General features: G+C 41.0%; 1 non-coding gene across 1 annotated transcript; it reads right to left on the bottom strand.

The window, feature by feature from the left end:
• Nucleotides 1-17,354: 17,354 nt before the first annotated feature.
• On the bottom strand, nt 17,355-17,427 carry TRNAK-UUU (transfer RNA lysine (anticodon UUU)). Its single transcript has one exon. It is a non-coding gene; the product is annotated as a tRNA-Lys (tRNA).
• Nucleotides 17,428-19,980: the final 2,553 nt, after the last annotated feature.

Here is a 19,980-nt window from a genome sequence, read left to right as displayed (position 1 = left end):
CGGATCGACACGTTCGTAAACGTATGTATTTTGTAATTCATTTGCGTCTCAACGCATCACTCATTTCCAAATGAGTCGGCATTAAATATGTTTGGTCTTCTTGGTGGAACCTTAATTCCATGTCTGAAATATGTCACTAATATTGTCACACACAATATAGCTTCAAAGTTACGACACTATCGGAACTACACCAAGTTCTCAAAGAACTTCTTGACTTAACATCCTTTGTCATTGTCAAAACAATGACATACTCTCGCCTTCTTTTGTAGAATCCGTCACAATATTTAGAACTCTTCTAAATCTAGCATAGACAACTTCTAGCTCATTGTGCTACCTTTTAAACAACACTTAGTCTAATTTGAGATTTGAAATTTTATTTTCATATGTGACAAAATTAGTATCGGTGCAACACCTTACACGATTTGTTTTGTCATTTCTCCATATAAAACTATATATATATATATATATATACTTGGTTCTTCTTAAGTACTCAAGAATATTCTTACTGTTTTTCAGTGATCATCACATGAATCATGCTCATAACACTCTTAGAGCATAGGATATCTGATTGTGTACATATTATTCGTGATCTATAATCACTCATGTGTTTTTACTCATTGAGTGTCAGATACACTCAAGTCTTGTTAAAACTTCACATGACAAGAACATCTTCTTAATATTTCTATATTGAACTATTTCAATATCCATTCTATGTACTTTGAATTAAACTTATTTTGTGTTTCAATCTATCTTCATAGATCTTGACACTAAATTTGTTTCAGTCCATATCTTTTCATTGAAGTTAATTTCTCAATGAAACCTTTTTAATCAAGTATATAATTACATTATTTATAACCAACTATATGTCACCTACATAAAGTATTATAAATATGCCTTAGCGCTCCCACTTAATTTCTTGCAAATGCAAGCCTCTTCATCGTCTCTGATGAAATCAAAAACTCTTTGACTATTTCATCTGGTGAAGATTCAAACTCCGCGATACTCACTTCATCAAATTGAAGTTTGTATATCTATCTAATATTCCACGGACCAGCAAAACTCTTGGTTGTATCTTGTATACACCTTTAATACATACTTCTGATAAGTAATGTATTTTTCCATCCTACTAGAATAATCCATATAGACTATAAGCATTTCTACGGAAGATCTAATCTTATCGTAGTCAACTCTTTGAACTTTGTCGTAAACAATTTTTCGACAAGTCGAGCTTCTTCAAGGATATTTCATCCAAGTCTATAGATCCATTTACTTTCAAAAAGTATTAATCTATTATGGATTTCATGGCGCATGGCCATTTTAACGGAGTCAGGGCCCATCATAACTTCTTTGTTTGTAGTTGGTTTATCATTGTTCAAAATCAATCCTTTGTCCACAAATCATTTATTTGATCACAAAGTAAACCATACCTACAAGGTTCAATATGTACTTCGATCTCCATGGCTAAAACACTTTTTAGTCATGGGAGCCATGATCGTTGTGGCCGCTTCCGAAACCAATTCCGATGCTGCGCTACTCTGATCATTATGCTCATGTTCATAAACCTTATCAAATTATATTGTCCTCCCACTCAAATACTTCACTAGAAACAATTTCTCGGAAATAAGAAACATTGACAAACACTTTTGTCTTTGTCTTGTGGGAAGAATTCCCAATTAAATCTCTGGGATAACCGACAAAGACATTCATCCGATTTTGGTTGTAAACTCTTAGACCAAAATTTAAAGAAAGACTATTAGGGTTTATACCCATACCATAACTTGTATGGTGTCATTTCAACGGATCATGATGATGCTCTATTCAGTGTAAAAGCGGTAGTCACTAAAGCATAATCCACAAAAATATAATGGCGTCATAATATTTTATCTCATCATTAATCCAACAAGGTTTGGATACATATCTCGGATACTATATCATCATTATGATACTCCAAGAAATGTGAGTTGTAGAACAATTTCATAACTATCTTAGATGTTCGCTAAAACTCGTAATTCAAATATTTCTACCATGATCCAATCATAGATATTTGACTTTTCTATTACGATGATTTCCACTTCATGCTGAAATTTATTTGAATCCATTCAAATGTTTCAAACTTCTTCCTTATTGAATATATCCACATATATACTCAATTCATTGTTGAAAGTTATCATGAAGTAGAAGAATCTCCCGCACACAACTATGCCCAGTGAACCGCATACATCATCATGTATTTTTCCACTAAGTTAGTTGCCCGTTCAACTTTTGGCCTATGAACGGTATTTTAATCATTCTCTTTAGAAAAGATTTGCAAGCGCCAAATGATTCAAAAATCAAATGACTCCAAAAATCCATTTGCATGGAGTTCCTTTATGCGTTCCTTTCTAACATGACCTAAATGGCGGTTCCACAAATAAGTGGAATTCAAATCATTTGCCTTATGGCATTTTAGCGTCGGTTTTATGTATGTGTGTTTCACCATTAAGATTTATAATAACTTATCCATCGTACATGGAGTAATGTCATAATTTGAACAACTCATTGTTTTCATTTGACCAGAGCAAAATAACAATTATTAAGTTCTTTATTATAAATTCTAAGGGCTATAGATAGAATGCCAACGACGAACACAATAACACTTTATTTTGTTCCAGACGTGCATTCCTATCATATTCCTTGTCAGTCACTCAGGCCATTGTATTCTTGTATTGCGTTGTTTTGTATGACACTTCATACCAACCAATATGGTACTAATACCCAAGAATTTCATAGTGTGACCTAACTAGGAATACAACCATAACATGTATATCATTTATATACACCTGAGCTAGACTTTCTAGTCTTTTCTTTCTTTCTGCCAAAATATCTTTTGCAGTTTCTCTTTTAGCTTTCCTCATTATTCAGAAAAACACTTCAACATCAATAACTTCTAGTTTTGTTGGTCTAATACCAATAACCTTGAAGTACTTATTTTGAAGTTGATCATCATATGACAAGTGTTCTAGATTTCACTATTAGTAACTTTTTAATACGATGAACAATTTCACTCATAATTTTATCCATCAATTCATGACAACTTTCTGAGACCATGTCTGTACATGCTAGGCTCATAAAGTTTAACCTTAGTATTCGCATGTGCAAATCTGGCTTGCACCCGTTGTATGCACACGTAGAATCTATCACACCCAATCATCACGTGATGCTTCGATACGACGAGTCTTAGCAACGGTGCATACTAAGGATGATAACTTCATGGATATGCGAATATCGTTAGTGCCCCAATAGTTGGAGGATTGTGACGCCTGGCGTCTTCAACCTTCATACATTCCCATAAAACTTATGAGTTTATGTAGTCTCACCAAATTATATTCTATCATCTTGCAATAAGGTCTTAGATATCACATATATATCATACCTTGATTATTTCTGAAAACTAAATTTTCAGCTCCTTACTTTTCAAACAGATTTGAACTTCAAGTTTCACGGAGACAAGATGACTTTAGGTACTAATTGAAACCATAGTTCTTTGAATCAACAATGTGAGGTATACTAAAATTTTGCAATAGGACTTAATCATTTCTTGATTCTTTAACAATACGGTACCAGTCCGTAAAGTTTCTTGTCAGATTTTAACAGTATTTCTATCTCAATTACAAGACTAGTGCATGGTAGAATACGGATGCCAATACTACAAATTAATACTACTCAGACTATGTTTATGATAATTAGTTCATGTTTTAATCTAATTACTAATGAACTCCTACTTAATACAACATCCCTCATAGTTGTTAAGTGGTACACGATCCAAATCCACTACACCAAAACCGATCATCACGTGAGATGATGTAGCTTCAATGGTGAACATCAACATGTTGATCATATCATCCATATGACTCGTGTTCAACCTTTCGGTTTCCGTTGTCCCGAGGCCATGTCTGTACATGCTAGGCTCGTCAAGCAAACCCAAGTATTTCGCGTGTGCAACATGGCTTACACCCGTTGTTTGTGAACGTTGAGTCTATCACATCCGATCATCACGAGATGCTTCGAAACGACGAACTGTTGCAACGGTGCATACGAGGGGAGAACACTTTATTATCTTGATATTAATGTGAGGGATCATCTTATAATGCTACCGTCGCGATCTAAGCAAAATAAGATGCATAAAGGATTAACATCACATGCAATTCATATGTGATATGATATGGCCCTTTTGTCTTTGCGCCTTTGATCTTCATCTCCAAAGCACGGACATGATCTTCATCATCAACGGGCATGATCTCCATCATCGTCGGCGTAGCGTCAAGGTTCATGGCGCCGTCTTCATGGTTGTTCACCTCATGTAGCAACTATTACAACTACTTTGAAATACTACTCAACATGAAATTTAAAGACAACCATAAGGCTCCTGCCGGTTGCCACAATACAATAATGATCATCTCATACATATTCATCATCACATTATGGCCATATCACATCACCAAACCTTGCAAAAACAAGTTAGACGTCTCTAATTTGGTTTGCATATTTTACGTGGTTTAGGGTTTTCGAGTAAGATCTAATCTACCTACGAACATGAACCACAACGTTGATACTAATGTTTTCAATAGAAGAGTAAATTGAATCTTCACTATAGTAGGAGAGACAGACACCCGCAAAGCCTCTTATGCAATACAAGTTGCATGTCGAACGAGGAACAAGTCTCATGAACGCGGTCATGTAAAGTTAGTCCGAGCCGCTTCATCCCACTATGCCACAAAGATGCAAAGTACTCAAACTAAAGATAACAAGAGCATCAACGCCCACAAAACCATTGTGTTCTACTCGTGCAACCATCTATGCATAGACACGGCTCGATACCCTTTGTTGGATAACGTTGCATAGAAAACAAAAATTTTCCTACCGCGAACACGCAATCCAAGCCAAGATGCAATCTAGAAGACGGTAGCAACGAGGGGGTATCGAGTCTCACCCTTGAAGAGATTCCAAAGCCTACAAGATGAGGCTCTTGTTGCTGCGGTAGACGTTCACTTGCCGCTTGCAAAAGCGCGTAGAAGATCTTGATCACGATCGCTTCCGGCGCCACGAACGGGCAGCACCTCCGTACTCGGTCACACGTTCGGTTGTTGATGAAGACGACGTCCACCTCCCCGTTCCAGCGGGCAGCGGAAGTAGTAGCTCCTCTTGAATCCGACAGCACGACGGCGTGGTATCGGTGGTGGTGGAGAAATCCGGCGGAGCTTCGCTTAAGCGTGCGGGATGTGGTGGAGGAGAGAGACCGCTAGGGTTTGGGGAGAGAGGGGGAGGCTAGGGCGCCGGCCAAGGGCAGCCCTAGGTGGTGCGGCCAAGAGTGGGCAGCCCCCTCCCTCTCCTCCTCATTATATAGGTAGAAATCCCCAAGTGTTGGTATCCAAGTCTTCGAATAAGACCCCAACAATGAAACCTCCCATATGTAGGGAAACCTACCCAAGGTGGGAATCCCACTTGGGGTGGGATTCCCCCCTTCCATGAGGGGGGTTGGCCGGCCACCCTAGAGGAGTCCACCTTGGACTCCTCCCCTTTAGGGTTGGCTGGTCATGCAAGGTGGAGTCCCTACGGGACTCTACTTTCCATGATGATTTCTTCCGAACTTTTCTAGAACCTTCTAGAACCTGCCATAAATGCACCGGATCATTTCCAAACTTGGAATATGACTTCCTATATATGAATCTTATTCTCCGAACCATTCCGGAACTCCTCGTGATGTCCGGGATCTCATCCGGGACTCCGAACAAATATTCGAACTCCATTCCATATTCAAGTTCTACCATTTCAACATCCAACTTTAAGTGTGTCACCCTACGGTTCGTGAACTATGCGGACATGGTTGAGTACTCACTCCGACCAATAACCAATAGCGGGATCTGGAGATCCATAATGGCTCCCACATATTCAACGATGACTTTAGTGATCGAATGAACCATTCACATACGATACCAATTCCCTTTGTCATGCGATATTTTACTTGTCCGAGGTTTGATCTTCGGTATCACTCTATACCTTGTTCAACCTCGTCTCCTGACAAGTACTCTTTACTCGTACCGTGGTATGTGGTCTCTTATGAACTTATTCATATGCTTGCAAGACATTAGACGACATTCCACCGAGAGGGCCCAGAGTATATCTATCCGTCATCGGGATGGACAAATCCCACTGTTGATCCATATGCCTCAACTCATACTTTCCGGATACTTAATCCCACCTTTATAACCACCCATTTACGCAGTGGCGTTTGGTGTAATCAAAGTACCTTTCCGGTATAAGTGATTTACATGATCTCATGGTCATAAGGACTAGGTAACTATGTATCGAAAGCTTATAGCAAATAACTTAATGACGAGATCTTATGCTATGCTTAATTGGGTGTGTCCATTACATCATTCATATAATGATATAACCTTGTTATTAATAACATCCAATGTTCATGATTATGAAACTAATCATCTATTAATCAACAAGCTAGTTAAGAGGCATACTAGGGACTTCTTTGTTGTCTACATATCACACATGTACTAATGTTTCGGTTAATACAATTATAGCATGATATATAAACATTTATCATAAACATAAAGATATAAATAATAACCAATTTATTATTGCCTCTAGGGCATATCTCCTTCAGTAATTTGTTAACCCAACATGCTATTTTTTTATGGAGAGACAACTCTAGTGAACTGTGTACCCCGGTCCTATTTCCTCTACTGATAAATTCTACTGCAATCATGTTCTGTTTATTTTCTGCAAACATCTCTTTCCACTCGATACGTCTAATCCTTTGTGTTCAGCAAACCGGTGAGATTGACAACCTCACTGCAAGTTGGGGCAAAGTACTTTGGTTGTGTTGTGTGCAGGTTCCACGTTGTTGCTGATGCCGGTAGTGCACCCTGCCACTAGTCAGCCAGCAACACCTTCAGAAGTCATGCCTTTCTCCTACTGGTCGATTAAACCTTGGTTTCGTACTGAGGGAAAACTTGCTGCTGTGCTCATCACACCTTCGTCTTGGGGTTTCCCAACCGCTTCCACAACAACTGCCAACAAGATTGTCTGACGCCATCACCGGAGCACCATCAGTCGTCCACATATCGGGCATCACTTCTAGCGAATGGTTTTGTGGGTGCAGTCTGCTTCACCATTGTGGGGTTGTGAGCCTCTTAGGCTTCCTCCTCGCACAGCAGGCGAGGCTTCTTCTCTTTGACAGTGGTGCGAGATTGCCTTGATTGGTGGAGCAGGTCACCATTGGTTGTGTTTGTGTGTGGTTTGTGTCCTTTTGTGGTCTTAGATGTGTTGTCGGCATTAGTTGGTGCAACCCTCTTGTGTTAATGTGCGGGTGGGCTTGACCCTGTCTGCATCAGTTTTCGCATGATTTCACTTCTAATTAATTGAACATTTTCTTCTTAATCAATGGATAAGGTAAAGTTTTTGCCTTCGTTTAAAAAAAAGACATGTAAAAACTCTCAAAGGCTGAAGAAAAGCCTTTTTGACGTGGAAATGATCTCCATTATTCATAGCGGGTTTGGACGAATATATACCAAAACCAGATCCATGACTAAATCCACCAGCCTCGCTTTGCCCCGCCCACAAAACTAACCATGGGCATGGTTGTCGCTTCAAATCCACCGATATCCACGAATATCCATGTGTTTACGCACTATGCACATAAACATAACACATTAGAGCATAACAATGGAATTTTATTAGCATTTCGACAATATTTCTGTATCATTTCAGAAATAATTATGTGGGCAATGAATAGGATGAGGAGAAAGGGAGATGGGACACACTGCCTGCCGGTGCGTCTCCTAGGCGGAGCAGAGCTGGACTGCCGGAGAGGTGGAAGGGAGGGCCGTCGACCAAACCCTCCCTCGGTCAGTGGAGGAGGCCATGAAAGAAGTGGTAATCGGGGGTTACGTGACTTACGAGCCTTTGGTGATTTTGGCCTGAAGAGAAGGACAACTAGGTCTAGGGAAAATCCTATGTCTCACTGACATATACTGAAGGAGATATGCCCTAGAGGCAATAATAAATTGGTTATTATTTATATCTTTATGTTTATGATAAATGTTTATATATCATGCTAGAATTGTATTAACCGAAACATTAGTACATGTGTGATATGTAGACAAACAAGAAGTCCCTAGTATGCCTCTTAAACTAGCTTGTTGATTAATGGATGATTAGTTTCATAATCATGAACATTGGATGTTATTAATAACAAGGTTATGTCATTGTGTGAATGATATAATGGACACACCCAATTAAGCGTAGCATAAGATCTCGTCATTAAGTTATTTGCTATAAGCTTTCGATACATAGTTACCTAGTCCTTATGACCATGAGATCATGTAAATCACTTATACCGGAAAGGTACTTTGATTACACCAAACACCACTGCGTAAATGGGTGGCTATAAAGGTGGGATTAAGTATCCGGAAAGTATGAGTTGAGGCATATGGATCAACAGTGGGATTTGTCCATCCCGATGACGGATAGATATACTCTGGGCCCTCTCGGTGGAATGTCGTCTAATGTCTTGCAAGCATATGAATGAGTTCATAAGAGACCACATACCACGGTACGAGTAAAGAGTACTTGTCAGGAGACGAGGTTGAACAAGGTATAGAGTGATACCGAAGATCAAACCTCGGACAAGTAAAATATCGCGAGACAAAGGGAATTGGTAATATATGTGTATGGTTCATTCGATCACTAAAGTCATCGTTGAATATGTGGGAGCCATTATGGATCTCCAGATCCCGCTATTGGTTATTGGTCGGAGTGAGTACTCAACCATGTCCGCATAGTTCTCGAACCGTAGGGTGACACACTTAAAGTTGGATGTTGAAATGGTAGCACTTGAATTATGGAATGGAGTTCGAATATTTGTTCGGAGTCCCGGATGAGATCCCGGACATCACGAGGAGTTCCGGAATAGTCCGGAGAATAAGATTCATATATAGGATGTCATTTTATGTGAAATAAAATGTCGCGGAAGGTTCTATGGAAGGTTCTAGAAGGTTCTAGAAAAGTCCGGAAGAAACCACCAAGGAAGGTGGAGTCCACAAGGGACTCCACCTCCATGGCCGGCCAGCCCTAGTGGGGGTGGAGTCCCAAGTGGACTCCACCATAAGGGGCCGGCCACCCCCCCACATGGGAGGTGGGAATCCCACCTTTGGGTGGGAGTCCTAGTTGGGCTAGGTTTGCCCCCTCCTATGGAAGGTTTTGGTTTCGGGTCTTATTCGAAGACTTGGACACCAACACTTGGGATCCACCTATATAATGAGGGGCCAAGGGAGGGGGCCGGCCACCCCAAGACCATAGCTTGGCCGCCCCCCTTGAGTGGCCGGCCACCCCCTCCCAAACCCTAGCTTTGCTCCTCCACTTCATATTTCCCGCGTAGCTTAGCGAAGCTCCGCCGGACTTCTACACCGCCACCGACACCACGCCGTCGTGCTGTCGGATTCAAGAGGAGCTACTACTTCCGCTGCCCGCTGGAACGGGGAGGTGGACGTCGTCTTCATCAACAACCGAACGTGTGACCGAGTACGGAGGTGCTGCCCGTTCGTGGCGCCGGAACCGATCGTGATCAAGATCTTCTACGCGCTTTTGCAAGCGGCAAGTGATCGTCTACCGCAGCAACAAGAGCCTCATCTTGTAGGCTTTGGAATCTCTTCAAGGGTGAGACTCGATAATCCCCTCGTTGCTACCGTCTTCTAGATTGCATCTTGGCTTGGATTGCGTGTTCGCGGTAGGAAATTTTTTGTTTTCTATGCAACGTTATCCTACAGTGGTATCAGAGCCGTGTCTATGCATAGATGGTTGCACGAGTAGAACACAATGGTTTGTGGGCGTTGATGCTCTTGTTATCTTTAGTTTGAGTACTTTGCATCTTTATGGCATAGTGGGATGAAGCGGCTCGGACTAACTTTACATGACCGCGTTGATGAGACTTGTTCCTCGTTCGACATGCAACTTGTATTGCATAAGAGGCTTTGCGGGTGTCTGTCTCTCCTACTATAGTAAAGATTCAATTTACTCTTCTATTGAAAACATTAGTATCAACGTTGTGGTTCATGTTCGTAGGTAGATTAGATCTCTCTCGAAAACCCTAAACCACGTAAAATATGCAAACCAAATTAGAGACGTCTAACTTGTTTTTGCAGGGTTTGGTGATGTGATATGGCCATAATATGATGATGAATATGTATGAGATGATCATTATTGTATTGTGGCAACCGGCAGGAGCCTTATGGTTGTCTTTAAATTTCATGTTGAGTAGTATTTCAAAGTAGTTGTAATAGTTGCTACATGGAGGACAATCATGAAGACGGCGCCATTGACCTTGGCGCTACGCCGACGATGATGGAGATCATGCCCGAAGATGATGGAGATCATATCCGTGCTTTGGAGATGAAGATCAAAGGCGCAAGAACAAAAGGGCCATATCATATCACATATGAACTGCATGTGATGTTAATCCTTTTTATGCATCTTATTTTGCTTAGATCGCGACGGTAGCATTATAAGATGATCCCTCACTAAAATCTCAAGATAATAAAGTGTTCATCCTTAGTAGCACCGTTGCCAAGTCTTGTCGTTTCGAAGCACCTCGTGATGATCGGGTGTGATAGATTCAATAAGTACATATAACGGGTGCAAGACAGCTTTGCACATGCGGATACTAAGGTGGCCTTGACGAGCCTAGCATGTACGTACATGGTCTCGGAACACGTGATACCGAAAGGTAGAGCATGAATCATATGGTTGATATGATGAACACTTTGAGTGTTCGCCATTGAAATCACACCTTTTCTCGTGATGATCGGGTTTAGGTGCGGTGGATTTGGTTCGTGTGATCACTAAGACAATGCGAGGGATATTGTTTTGAGTGGGAGTTCACTTAGGTTTTTAATTATGTTGAATTAAAATTTGAACTCAATTTGTCATAAACTTAGTCTAAACTATTGCAAATATATGTTGTAGAGATGGCGTCCCCAATCAATTTTAATCAGTTCCTAGAGAAAGAGAAACTTAAGAGCAACGGTAGCAACTTCACCGATCGGTTCCGTCATGTGAGGATCTTCCTCTCTGGCGGAAATCTGCAATTTGTGCTTGATGCACCGCTAGGTGACCCTCCTGCAGAAGATGAATCCGATGAAGTAAAAGCTGTTTACGCGACTCGGAAAACTTCGGTACTCTCAAGTTCGGTGTGCCATCCTGTGCGATGCTGGAATCCGATCTTCAAAAACGTTTTGAGCACCATGATCCTCATGAGTTGATGAATGAGCTGAAAGCTATATTCGAGACTCATGCGGCGATGGAATGCTATGAAGCATCGAAACATTTCTTCACCGTATGATGGAAGAAGGCAGCTCCGTTAGTGAGCACATGCTCGCCATGACCGGGCATGCGAAGAAACTCAGTGACTTGGGAATAGTGATTCCTAACAGACTAGGGATTAATCGTGTCCTTCAATCACTGCCACCAAGTTACAAGAACTTTGTGATGAACTACAATATGCAGAACATGAACAAGGACTTACCTCGAACTTTTTGGCATGCTAAAAGCTGCTGAGATTGAGATCAAGAAAGAGCACCAAGTGTTGATGGTCAACAAGACCACCGAGTTTCAAGAAACAGGGGCAAGTCTAAGGGAAAATTCAAGAAGGGTGGCAAGAAAGCTGCCACGCCTCCTGTGAAACCTAAGAACGGCCCTAAGCCTGATGCTGAGTGCTATTACTGCAAGGAGAAGGGACACTGGAAGCGTAATTGCTCCAAGTATCTGGCTGATCTGAAGAGCGGCCTTGTCAAGAAGAAGAAAGAAGGTATATTTGATATACATGTTATAGATGTTCATTTCACTGGTTCTCGTTCTAGTACACGGGTATTTGATAATGGTTCGGTTGCTCATATTTGTAACTCGAAACAGGAACTAAAGAATAAACGACAATTCTGAAAGATGAAGTGACGATGCGCGTTGGAAACGGATCCAAGGTCAATGTGATCGCAATCGGCACACTTCCTCTACATCTACCTTCGGGATTAGTTTTAAGCCTAAATAATTGCTATTATGTACCAGCGTTGAGCATGAACATTATATCTGGATCTTGTTTAATGCAAGACGGTTATTCATTCAAGTCTGAGAATAATGGTTGTTCTATTTTTATGAATAATATCTTTTATGGTCGAGCACCACAAAAGAATGGCTTATTTCTATTAGATCTCGATAGTAGTGATACGCATATACATAACATTGATGCTAAGCGAATTAAACTTAATGATAATTCTACTTATATGTGGCACTGTCGTCTTGGTCATATTGGAGTGAAACGCATGAAGAAACTCCATACTGATGGATTACTTGAATCACTTGACTTTGAGTCACTTGATAGATGCGAAGCATGTCTAATGGGTAAAATGACAAAGACTCCATTTTCTCAGTATGATGGAGCGAAGCTACCGACTTATTGGAAATCATACATACAGGATGTATGTGGACCAATGAGCGTAGCATCGCGCGGTGGTTATCGTTATGTTCTAACCTTCACAGATGATCCGAGTAGATATGGGTATATCTATTTCATGAAACATAAATCCGAAACTTTCGAGAAGTTTAAGGAATTTCAAAGTGAAGTAGAAAATCAACGTAACAAGAAGATCAAATTTCTACGATCTGATCGTGGAGGTGAATATCTGAGTTATGAGTTTAGCATGCATTTAAAGAAATGCGGGATACTTTCACAATTGACACCGCCGGGAACACCTCAACGAAACGGTGTGTCCGAACGTCGTAATCGAACTCTCTTAGATATGGTTCGTAGTATGATGTCTCTTACTGATTTGCCGTTATCATTTTGGAGTTATGCATTAGAGACAGCCGCATTCACTTTAAATAGAGCACCATCAAAATCCGTAGAAACGACACCGTATGAATTATGGTTTAATAAGAAACCTAAGTCATCGTTCCCTGAAAGTTTGGGGTTGCGAAGCCTATGTAAAGAAGTTACAACCGGACAAGCTAGAACCCAAAGCGGAGAAATGCGTCTTCATAGGATACCCTAAGGAAACTATAGGGTACACTTTCTATCACAAATCCGAAGGCAAAATCTTTGTTGCTAAGAACGGAACCTTTCTTGAGAAAGAATTTCTCACTAAAGAAGTGACTGGAAGAAAAGTAGAACTCGATGAGATTGATGAATCTATACTCGTTGATCGAGTAGCGCAAAGCATCGAAGTTGTACTGCCGTACACGCCTACACCAACAGAGGAAGCTAATGATAATGATCATGAAACTTCGAACGAGGAAACTACTGAACCTTGCAGATCGACAAGGGAACGTGCCACTCCTGATTGGTATGATCCTTGTCTAAATGTCATGATTGTAGATAACAATGATGAGGACCCTGCGACGTATGAAGAAGCGATGATGAGCCCAGATTCCAACAAATGGCAAGAAGCCATGAAATCCGAAATGGGATCCATGTATGATAACAAAGTATGGACTTTGGTAGACTTACCTGATAGCCGAAAGGCTGTCGAGAATAAATGGATCTTCAAGAGAAAAACAGATGCTGATGGTAATATTATCGTCTATAAAGCTCGACTTGTCGCAAAGGGTTTCCGACAAATTCAAGGAGTTGACTACGATGAGACTTTCTCACCTGTAGCGAAGCTAAAATCTGTGAGGATTTTGTTAGCAATAGCTGCATTTTTCGATTATGAGATTTGGCGTATGGATGTCAAAACGGCGTTCCTTAATGGAGACATTGAGGAAGAGTTGTATATGGTACAACCCAAAGGTTTTGTCGATCCTAAAAATGCCGACAAAGTATGCAAACTTCAGCGTTCAATCTATGGACCGAAGCAAGCATCAAGAAGTTGGAACCGACGCTTTGATAAGGTGATCAAAGACTTCGGGTTTATACAAGGTCATGGAGAGGCCCGTATTTACAAGAAAGTGAGTGGGAGCTCCGTAGCATTCCTGATATTATATGTAGATGACATATTATTGATCGGAAATGATATAGAACTATTAAGCGATGTTAAGGGTTATTTGAATAATAGTTTTTCAATGAAAGACCTTGGTGAAGCATCGTATATATTAGGCATCAAGATTTATAGAGATAGATCAAGACGCCTAATAGGGCTATCACAGAGTACATATCTGGACAAGATTCTAAAGAAGTTTAGAATGGACGAAAGTAAGAAAGGGTTCTTCCCTATGTTACCGAGGCAAGGTATTGAGTAAAACTCAAGGACCGGCTACGGCAGAAGAAAGAGAAAGGATGTGTAACATCCCCTATGCCTCGGCAAAGAGGATCTATCATGTATGCCATGCTATGTACTAGACCGGATATAGCACATGCTGTTAGTTTGACTACTTGAGATATCAAAGTGATCCAGAATGGAACATCGACAATGATCAAAAATATCCTGAAGTACTTGAAAAGAACTAAGGATATGTTTCTTTGTTATGGAGGTGACCAAGAGCTCGTTGTAAACGGTTACACCGATGCAAGTTGGAACACTGATCCTGATGACTCTAAGTCACAACTGGGTACGTGTTTATATTGAATGGTGCTGCAGTAAGTCGGGCAAGCTCGAAGCGGTGCACGGTGGCGAAGTCTTCAACGTAATCGAGTACATAGCGGCTTGTAGGCTTCATCGAAGCGGTATGGATGAAGAGGTTCATTGTAGAGCTCGGTGTGGTTCCTAGTGCATTGGACCCATTAATCATTTATCGTGATAACATGGGTGCCATCGCCAATGCACAAGAGCCAAGGTCACACAAGAGGTGAAGCATATCAAGCTGCGTTACCACTCGATTCGCGAGTACATCGAAGATGGAGAAGTAAAGATTTGCAAAGTACACACTGATCCTAATGTAGCAGATCCGTTGACTAAAGCTCTCCCTAGGGCAAAGCATGACCAACACCAGAATGCCATGGGTGTTAGGTATATTACAATGTAATCTAGATTATTGACTCTAGTGCAAGTGGGAGATCAAGGAGATATGCCCTAGAGGCAATAATAAATTGGTTATTATTTATATCTTTATGTTTATGATAAATGTTTATATATCATGCTAGAATTGTATTAACCGAAACATTAGTACATGTGTGATATGTAGACAAACAAGAAGTCCCTAGTATGCCTCTTAAACTAGCTTGTTGATTAATGGATGATTAGTTTCATAATCATGAACATTGGATGTTATTAATAACAAGGTTATGTCATTGTGTGAATGATATAATGGACACACCCAATTAAGCGTAGCATAAGATCTCGTCATTAAGTTATTTGCTATAAGCTTTCGATACATAGTTACCTAGTCCTTATGACCATGAGATCATGTAAATCACTTATACCGGAAAGGTACTTTGATTACACCAAACACCCCTGCGTAAATGGGTGGCTATAAAGGTGGGATTAAGTATCCGGAAAGTATGAGTTGAGGCATATGGATCAACAGTGGGATTTGTCCATCCCGATGACGGATAGATATACTCTGGGCCCTCTCGGTGGAATGTCGTCTAATGTCTTGCAAGCATATGAATGAGTTCATAAGAGACCACATACCACGGTACGAGTAAAGAGTACTTGTCAGAGACGAGGTTGAACAAGGTATAGAGTGATACCGAAGATCAAACCTCGGACAAGTAAAATATCGCGAGACAAAGGGAATTGGTAATATATGTGTATGGTTCATTCGATCACTAAAGTCATCGTTGAATATGTGGGAGCCATTATGGATCTCCAGATCCCGCTATTGGTTATTGGTCGGAGTGAGTACTCAACCATGTCCGCATAGTTCTCGAACCGTAGGGTGACACACTTAAAGTTGGATGTTGAAATGGTAGCACTTGAATTATGGAATGGAGTTCGAATATTTGTTCGGAGTCCCGGATGAGATCCCGGACATCACGAGGAGTTCCGGAATAGTCCGGAGAATAAGATTCATATATAGGATGTCATTTTATGTGAAATAAAATGTCGCGGAAGGTTCTATGGAAGGTTCTAGAAGGTTCTAGAAAAGTCCGGAAGAAACCACCAAGGAAGGTGGAGTCCACAAGGGACTCCACCTCCATGGCCGGCCAGCCCTAGTGGGGGTGGAGTCCCAAGTGGACTCCACCATAAGGGGCCGGCCACCCCCCCACATGGGAGGTGGGAATCCCACCTTTGGGTGGGAGTCCTAGTTGGGCTAGGTTTGCCCCCTCCTATGGAAGGTTTTGGTTTCGGGTCTTATTCGAAGACTTGGACACCAACACTTGGGATCCACCTATATAATGAGGGGCCAAGGGAGGGGGCCGGCCACCCCAAGACCATAGCTTGGCCGCCCCCCTTGAGTGGCCGGCCACCCCCTCCCAAACCCTAGCTTTGCTCCTCCACTTCATATTTCCCGCGTAGCTTAGCGAAGCTCCGCCGGACTTCTACACCGCCACCGACACCACGCCGTCGTGCTGTCGGATTCAAGAGGAGCTACTACTTCCGCTGCCCGCTGGAACGGGGAGGTGGACGTCGTCTTCATCAACAACCGAACGTGTGACCGAGTACGGAGGTGCTGCCCGTTCGTGGCGCCGGAACCGATCGTGATCAAGATCTTCTACGCGCTTTTGCAAGCGGCAAGTGATCGTCTACCGCAGCAACAAGAGCCTCATCTTGTAGGCTTTGGAATCTCTTCAAGGGTGAGACTCGATACCCCCTCGTTGCTACCGTCTTCTAGATTGCATCTTGGCTTGGATTGCGTGTTCGCGGTAGGAAAATTTTTGTTTTCTATGCAACGTTATCCTACATATACTACCTCCATCCCAAGATTTAAGGCTTATATTTTTTCGAAAAGTCAAACCAAATAAAGTTTGATCAAAATTTTAGAAGAATCTGTCAACAAATATAATATTTTTTTAGATACCATATGAAAATATATTTCATTATCTATCTAATGATATTGGTTTTGTATTTTACATATTAATGATTTTTGATTAAAAAATCGATCAAACTTAATATAGTTTAACTTTCTGAAAAAATTTTATAGGTCTTAAGCCTTGGTGGAGGTCAGTGGCGGAGCCACGTTAAGAGCTGTGTGGTCAATTGACCATACAATTTTTTGCCAATTCCTTTGTATTTTGGTTTTAAGCTTGTAAAAAATATTTGAAATAAGTAAAAAATGCATGTATTTATTGTCTTCACTGATTCGAAATGACGACACAGATTTCAAGTTCTGGCTCCACTGGTGGAGGTAGTAGGAATAATGGGGCGGATATAGGGCAAAACAAAAACTGGGAGAATAGGCGGGCCTGTAGGGAAGGAAAAAAGGAATAGCAACGCCGTCCGTGGGATTCGAACCCACGACCACACGGTTAAAAGCCGTGCGCTCTACCAACTGAGCTAGGACGGCTCGGTTGGTTTTCATAGTACTATAGTGTATATATACTACTTGTTCTTTCTTGCTATGTCAGAATCCACTCTGTGGCGGTAGTACGTGGTGTTTCGCAAAATTCAGATCTACTGCATTTTGTCTCGCTATTTCTCAACAATAATTTGTGTACTTGTGAGTAACAATACTACATTAGGATGCCGTAAGTTTATGTAAGATGTATCTAGACACTCTATTTATATTTACATTTGAATTTGGACAAACCTCCTATATCCTTTCATGGATGGAGTGAGCAGTATAATTTTGGCATCACAAGCTCAAACTCCTAACAGTGATGGAGATTGAGAGGCAGAGAGAGGATATGTCAAGGTGGAGTGCGAGCTTTAACAAAATTGCTTTTCAGATTAAACGCCTAATTCGTATACTCCCAACTGGGCAAAAAGACTTGACAAAAGAGTTCAAAAAGACAATGAGAACTGAATGTCAATTCTGTCTAAACTCTTTCATAAATTTGACAGAGAGCAAATTCAATATATGTGGGTACGGATGGAGAGCTGAATAATGAGAGTTAATGAATTCAATGAATATATGTAAATTCACTAATAGATAATGAGAGCTCAAAAATACAATACACTAGTTGAATGCTAATGCGTTGCTACGGTTTATATTTTTTCCTCGCAGTATGTCAATACAATAGTTATAGAAGTTTAAAAAATACGACCACAAGATATTAAAAGAAATTCATAAGATTCTATCCAATCTGAAGTATATTTTGACAACCGTTTATAATTGACATCATTTGAATATAAACAAATATGTTGCTCACAATTCCTATCATATTAGATCATCTAGAAATGAATGTGTTTAACTTTATCTTTATCCCATATCCCATATGTATGCATAGCTGGAGGTGAAACTTTAACCCTGTCCTATTTCCATTCATTCCATTCATTGACACAAAACTCTAGAAACATAGTAAACTAGAAAGGTCCGTTAAATATATAATCAAAATATTAGCAAGTTTGTAGACGTTCCTTAACCATCAGCAAGTGTTTCCCAATATTCGATAAACCTAGATCTACTAGGGAAAAAATAACTAACTGTACTGCATTCGTAATCCAAATCGAATGTATCAGTTACCTTAACGGATATAGTGTGCATGTTATTGAAATCTCCGGTAGTATACGTGTTCGTCCAGATCCATGAAAAAGGAGCATCAGAGAAGGTGGAAGTTGTACTTACACCCTATATTTGCAGCTAATAGCTGTGGCTTTTCGTCCAAAGCTATTTCCTCTGATACAAAATATCCAACCAAACGTTTTTCAACTATAAGCGGTGGCATACGTTGTAATTAGAACAAAACAGTGCGGGTTATTAAAAAACGGACGAAAATAAGGGGAGAAACCTTACTTCCTTTAGTGCGGGTTATTAAAAAACGGACGAAAATAAGAGGAGAAACCTTACTTCCTTTATATAAGAAGTAAGGTTTCTCCTCTTATTTTCGTCCGTTTTTTAATAACCCGCACTGTTTTGTTCTAATTACAACGTATGCCACCGCTTATAGTTGAAAAACGTTTGGTTGGTTCTGTTCGAAGGTCGCTGATCGCTATCCATCGTTATGCTCGGGACTCCAAGGCTGACCCGTTACGCAAACCGAAGTGGGCCAATTTTTAATGGGCCTGCGGCATTGCCTGGTTCCTAGCTCGCAGTGCCTGCTTCCTCCCCTATTTCATTAATTGAATTGGTCCTGCTAAAGCCATCGTACATATTCAATAGTCCCACCTCGGTTCCATATACGAAGTCCCGCCGGTTTATATGTGTAATTTTTCTGCATTATCGCAAGCCGCCTTTGAAGTTGGAACAAAAGACAGATATGGCTACACGGCCAAAGATATTGAGAGGAATGAAGGAAAATTGCATCCTGGCATGAGGAAGGAAAAGTAGGAAAAAGGGATCAATGCAGGCCTAGACAGATTGAAGTGGAATGCGGCGAAATTTCAGAAGAAAAAACCCAAATCTGGGAGGAATGAAGGAAAATTGCATCCTGGCATGAGGAAGGAAAAGTAGGAAAAAGGGGATCAATGCAGACAGACAGATTGAAGTGGAATGCGGCGAAATTTCAGAAGAAAAAACCCAAATCTCCGCGTGATACAGCGGAGGGCGACGGGGGGACAAATCTGGTCGAGAGATGGCGGGGCAGTGGTTTGCCTGGTTGAGATTCTACCGGCGGCGCGGGAGCTCCTTCCAGGGCCAGGCGAGGTGCGTGGGAGCGAGAGCGGTCTGAGATTCTGAGAAGAGCATCACAAGACCCCCGTCCAGAACTGCTCCATGGAGAGGAGAACCATAAATGGATCAGTCCTCCTTTTCCGACTATTCTTTTGGCGTTAGGAAAATAGGGTGTGGTCGAAAATTTAGCCGGGCTAACAGCTAATGAACAAACGCGACACATTACTTTATTATTTCCGTTGTATTATGCAAAGTTTAAGACCGTTTTTTATGTTCCTGGAAAACCTATACTAAATAAAAAAATCAATCAACACATTTTATTAATTAGTAAATTGATTTCGTGTAATT

The sequence above is a fragment of the Lolium perenne genome, chromosome 7, assembly GCF_019359855.2.
Source record: "Lolium perenne isolate Kyuss_39 chromosome 7, Kyuss_2.0, whole genome shotgun sequence".
In the NCBI taxonomy this organism is placed as follows: Eukaryota; Viridiplantae; Streptophyta; class Magnoliopsida; order Poales; family Poaceae; genus Lolium; species Lolium perenne.
The sequence above is the reverse complement of the archived record's forward strand: the minus strand, read 5'-3'. Positions and strand labels throughout refer to the sequence as shown.